General features: G+C 55.6%; 1 pseudogene; it reads left to right on the top strand.

Moving 5' to 3' along the window:
* The first annotated feature begins 280 nt into the window (after window positions 1–280).
* On the top strand, window positions 281–4,440 carry LOC140218646 (uncharacterized; annotated as a pseudogene).
* The last annotated feature ends 1,401 nt before the right edge of the window (window positions 4,441–5,841 follow it).

Raw genomic sequence — 5,841 nt, 5'->3', positions numbered from 1 at the left:
CTGCTGACAGAGAATGCAAAGCTAAGTACAAGATCCCATACGTCGTTCGCAAGAGACAGTGGGAACGGCGAAAGATCGACAGCCAGCTCTCGCTCGAGCGCGACTTTCCATTGCTCGAGCCGCCAGCTGAGCGCAAGTCAACTCCCTCCAAGAATCGCTCGCAATCGAGAGCACGCAGTCAACAGAGACGGCACAGCCGCGACGCTAGTGCAAATAATGCCAAAAGATCCACATCGAGAGAGCGAGTGAGCTGGCAGACGCCGTTCGATGCCCCAACGCAATGAAAAGAAGGGACGCAAGCGTCGACCGCAAGAAGCAACAAACGCGGAGCCAGGAGACCCAGAAGCTTAAGGCGTTGCGAAAAGAAAACGGGGAGATGAAGGCCATGATCGTGCAATTAACCCTGGAGATGGAGAACATCCGCAAGGAGATCAACAACAAGGAACAACCAATGGAGCAAGCGCCGACCGCACCGAGCACGGTGGCGCCGAGTATTAGCCAGGAAGCGACGAAAGAGCTCTACTCCGCCGAGGAGCCTGCACCAAAGAGAGCTATCGAAATGCAAGGAAGTAAAGAGACAGCCAGCGACCTCGACGCTCGCTTCTCTGGTATCGACTCCGCTTTAGACAAGCTCGAGAAGCTGATCCTGGCAATGAAGACCACCGTCGAGAGAAAGTTCGTCGAGTACGACAGCAAACTCGCTGTCCAGGAGAGAAGCATTCAACTAATGATGAGCCACCCGATTTTCGCTCAACAGCAAAGTACCCAAGCACCCGGCAACAACTTACACCTCGGACAAACATGGCCACCGACCAAGCAAGCATAGTCGTGTGGCAGTGGAACTGCCGCGGCCTCCAACGGAAGCGGGCAGTGATCCAACAACACATCGAACGCGCCAACCGAAAACCCGACGCGCTACTATTACAAGAGACTCTCACCGCCACACCGTCCCTTCCCGGCTACAGAGCGCACGCGGGCCCGCCAGACGGCAGGGGCCTGTGTACTCTGGTCAGAAAGGGACTGACCTTCGTGGAGCACGTACTCAAAAGCGTCAAGATGGAGCACACTTTCACGGAGCTCGTGCCGACCAAATGCAAAAAGGAAAGCGTTTTCATCTTAAACATATACAGCAACCCGTCGCACAGGCGACAGCGGTTCAAGTCTGTGCTGCACAAGGCGAGCACCGCAGCAGGGAAGTCCAAGCTCCTGGCGTGCGAAGACTTCGACGCCATGGATAAGACGTGGGGATACATCAAGAACAATGTCAAGGGGAGAAACTTGGCACAAGACGTGCTAGAACTAAACTACACCCTTATCACGGACCCGGCACACCCCACAAGAATCGGTAACTCGGTGTCTCGCGACACCACACCCGACCTCACGTTCGTCAAGAACAACGAACCGGTCACCATCACTTGGAGAAACACCGGAGAAGACTTGGACAGCGACCACACGATCGTCGAAATCATCGTACCCACGCCGGGAGACCAACGAAGTGGCACAAGAAAGTACACCTGGGTTGACTGGACCGAGTTCAGGAAACTCAGGGATCGAGAAGAAGCCGCGGTGGACGAGATCACGGACATCGACGCATGGACTGAGAAGGTCGTCCGAAACGTGCACGACTCAACCCGAGGTATCGAGACAGACGTCGAGACAGACAGGATGGACAGCCGACTTGCCAAGCTCCCCGAGGCAAAGAAATCCATACTAAACAGATGGAAGAAGCAGAGACTCAACAGAAGGCTCCACAAGAAAGTGGCCGAGCTCAACCGCGCGATCGAAGAGCACTGCCGCACGCTCTGCTGCCAGCAATGGAACGAGTTATGCAACGCGGCTGACGGCCAGATACACAACGGCAAGACGTGAAATTTACTCAAACACCTACTGGATGAAACCAAAACCAAGTCCCATCAAAAAGATCGTCTCGCCAAACTTCTACATCGGCAGACCATGGAGAGCGGCGCTGCCGCCGTGCGGAAGAAGCTCCAAGACAAGTACGTCCCGACGACACCGACGGTTGACCACGGTCCATACCGCGGCCGACCCAACGTGCGCCTGGACAGGGACATAGAAATCGAAGAGGTACGCACAGTCCTGCACTACCTGAACAGCCGATCGGCACCTGGTCCGGACCTCATCACAAACAAGGCCCTAAAGAATCTCGAGGACCGCTCCATCGAGAACCTAACGGCGTATTACAACAAATGCTGGAGGAGCGGCACCCTGCCGAAGCAGTGGAAGAAGGCCAAGACAATTCTCATCCCCAAACCAGGGAAGCCAATGAGCACGGACAACCTCCGCCCGATCTCGCTCACGTCCTGCGTGGGCAAGGTCCTGGAACACATCCTACTCAACCGATGGCAAGAGTACCTAGAAAACGAAGACCTCTATCCCGAGACGATTATCGGCTTCCGCCAACACCTGAGTACGCAGGACGCCATGATCCAAATCAAACATCACGTCATCGACGGCGAAACCAGGGACACCAAAGCCGTTCTCGGGCTCGACCTAGAAAGCGCCTTCGACAAAGTGACGCACTCTGCCATCCTCGCGCAGGTATACCATCTAAACCTAGGCGAGAGGTCGTACGAATATATCAAAGACTTCCTCACCGGCAGGACGGCGGAGCTCAGAGCCGGCGACCTGAAGACGGACGAGAATAGATTAGGGAGCCAGGGCCCTCCCCAAGGCTCCGTCATCTCACCCATGCTATTTAACCTTGTTACGATTCAAGTTGCCAAAAGACTATGCCAGCTCGAAGGACTGAAGCATACGATATACGCGGACGACATTACGCTATGGGTGGACTGGAGCAGTGATGCCCGCATAGAATCCACACTGCAGACGGCCGTCGACACGATCGAAGAAAGCCTGGAAGGTACGGTACTGCGTTGCTCCCCAAGTTAGTCGGAGCTCCTGCTTTACCAACTGATCAAAACGCACAGAATCAAGAAGCAAAGGGAACACGAAAATATCAAGATCCGTACCAGGGATGATAACACAATACCGACGGTCAGCAAGATTCGAGTCCTGGGCATGACGATCTAAGCGCTCGGCAGGAACAGAGACACCGTCACCCGCATCATCGGAAAGGCGGCCAACGCGACGAGACTGCTCAAGCGCGTTACCACCAAGACGGGAGGCATGAAGGAGGAAAACCTCATCAGACTTATACACTCCTTCGTACTCTGCCACATAGTGGACGTGGCAGCCTTCCACAAGTGGATGAAAAGCGAAAAGAACAAGCTAGACATCATAATCCGAAGGGCTTACAAGACAGCCCTCGGTCTACCCGAAACTACCAACACGAAACGTCTCCTCCAGATGGGCATACACAACACGCTCGACGAGATCGCCAAAGCGCAAAGAGCGGCTCAGTTGGAAAGACTGTCATCAACAAAGGCCGGCAGGAAGATCCTGTGCAACCTAGGCATCGGTTATCACGAACAGCAGGGACCAAAATGCCCCGTCCCCGACCACGTACCACGGAACGTGCGGGTTGACTCCTTACCGAGGAACATGCACTCGGAATTCAACGAACGCAGAAGACGCGCTAGAGCCACGGCACTTGCGGACCTACACGCGGAAGACCCCGACGCCAGATACGGGGACGCAGCCGAATATGCCTTCCGCAACGGCTTCGCGATCGCGGTGGGCGACTCTGGAGGCAACGTGCGGGCGACCGCCAGCACATCGAGCAAGCAAGTGGAGGAAGCAGAAGAAATAGCCATCGCCCTGGCCATCGTAGACTGAGAATGACACACAATCCTCAGCGACTCCAGAGAGGCGGTGAGGAACTACGCCAAAGGAAGAATTGCCCCAACGGCGGCACGCATCCTGCTCTGACAGGCAGACCGCGACAAGAGGACTCGAATCAAGTGGTTCCCGGCGCACGCAGGTCAAGCGTCGGAGAAGAATGCCAATCGCAACGAAACGGCACACGCCCGAGCGCGAGGAGTCACCGACCGCGCCCAAGGCAACGGCCGCCCGCTGTTGTTCAGCGCCAAAGACAGGATGACCAGCTATAACGAATTGACCAAGGCCTTTCGGCTGGCCCGCAGACTTCTCCCGCCGCCCTGCAAAGGGCTGAGCAGGTCGCAGGCCGTGCTGTTCAGGCAACTACAAACGAGAACGCTTCCAAGCCCGGCGCTATTGCATAGGATGTACCCAGAATCGCACCCCGATGACAAGTGCAGAGCGTGCTGCAAGGAGACGGCCGCATTCGAGCACATGCTATGGGATTGCTACAAACATCGAAGCGAAGCTAACTGAGGACGTATACCGCCGCAGCTCGATAAAGCAACGCGGAGCGACGACCAAGAAAAACAACTCCAAGCCGTCCAGCAGGTCATCGAGGCGCTGGCTAGGCAGGAGCCTGGCGAGCCGGCAACGGCGAGTGGGGATCTTCGCAGAGCACCCGCCAAAATGGCGACGTAGGCCACATCCGAAGCGCGCCTGCGCGCTTTACTGCAGGCTCAATAAACGTTTTCCCAATCGAATCCATGTCAAGGACTTTTCACGCATCGCTGAGCCCTTGACACATCTAACTAAATGTGATGTCGAGTTGAAGTGGGAAACGCCACAGGCTGACGCATTTGAAGAACTCAAACGACGTATGCAGTCGCCGCCGGTACTTGCGCACTTCGACGACTACGCCGATACAGAAATTCATACTGACGCCAGTAGCGGCCTCGGTGCCGTTCTAGCGACCTCGGTGTCGTTCAGCGACCGGCTAGCTTACGCTAGCCGGTCGCTGTCAAAAGCGGAAGGAAATTATTCTACGACAGAAAAGAAATGCCTTGCCATCATTTGGGCTTCAGAAAAAAGCCTCGTCGAGTATTTGGAAGGGCACACCGACCTTGTCCCTAGGGCGTTTAAGCGAGGATTGTCTTCGTTCTCGCTTCAAAACAACCTACTGGTAAAGAAGAACTTCTCACCAATCTGCACCAACTACCTTCGTGTTGTTCCCTCAGCGTTGCGTCCAGAAGTACTGCACGCCCTGCATGACGATCCGACCACTGGGAACCTCGGGTTCTCCCGGACGCTATCGAGGATACAGGAAAGGTATTGCCGTCCGCGCCTGATCACCGACATTGCTCGTTACGTCAAGACATGCCGAGACTGTCAGCGACGCAAGACAGAAGCAACAAAGCCAGCGGGATTACTACAGCCGATCGAGCCTCCTTCCCGACCGTTTCAGCAGATCGGGATGGATTTGTTGGGACCCTTTCCGGCGTCAACAACCGGAAATAAGTGGATCGTCGTGGCGACGGACTACCTCATCCGCTTCGCTGAAACAAAACCTCTGCTGAAAGGTAGCGCAGCTGAAGTGCCGAAATTCTTCGTCGAGAACATCCTGCTGTGACATGGCGCGCAGAAGTCCTCATCACCGACAGAGGAACGGCTTTACAGTGGAGCTCACCCAAGCCATTCTACAGTACAGTCAGACAAGGCACAGGAGGACAACTGCCTATCACTCACAGACGAATGGTCTTACGGAGCGCCTGAATAAGACCCTCGTCGACATGCTAGCAATGTATGACGACGTCGAACACAAGACCTGGGATGCCGTCCTGCCGTAAGTAACCTTCGCTTACAACACGGCGGTACAAGAAACAACACAGATCACCCCGTTCAAGCTGGTTTGTGGCAGGAACCCGACGGCGACTCTAGACGCCATGCTGCCGCACGTCACCGACGAAGAGAATCTTGAGTCGCCACCTATCTCCAGCGCGCCGAAGAAGCCCGACAGCTCGCCTACGGATCAAGAACCAGGAGCGTACCGACAGCCGACACTACAACCTCCGACGACGCTACGTCGAGTATCAGCTAGGCGAC

Source organism: Dermacentor andersoni, chromosome 1 (genome assembly GCF_023375885.2).
Source record: "Dermacentor andersoni chromosome 1, qqDerAnde1_hic_scaffold, whole genome shotgun sequence".
Lineage (NCBI taxonomy): Eukaryota > Metazoa > Arthropoda > Arachnida > Ixodida > Ixodidae > Dermacentor > Dermacentor andersoni.
The sequence above is the reverse complement of the archived record's forward strand: the minus strand, read 5'-3'. Positions and strand labels throughout refer to the sequence as shown.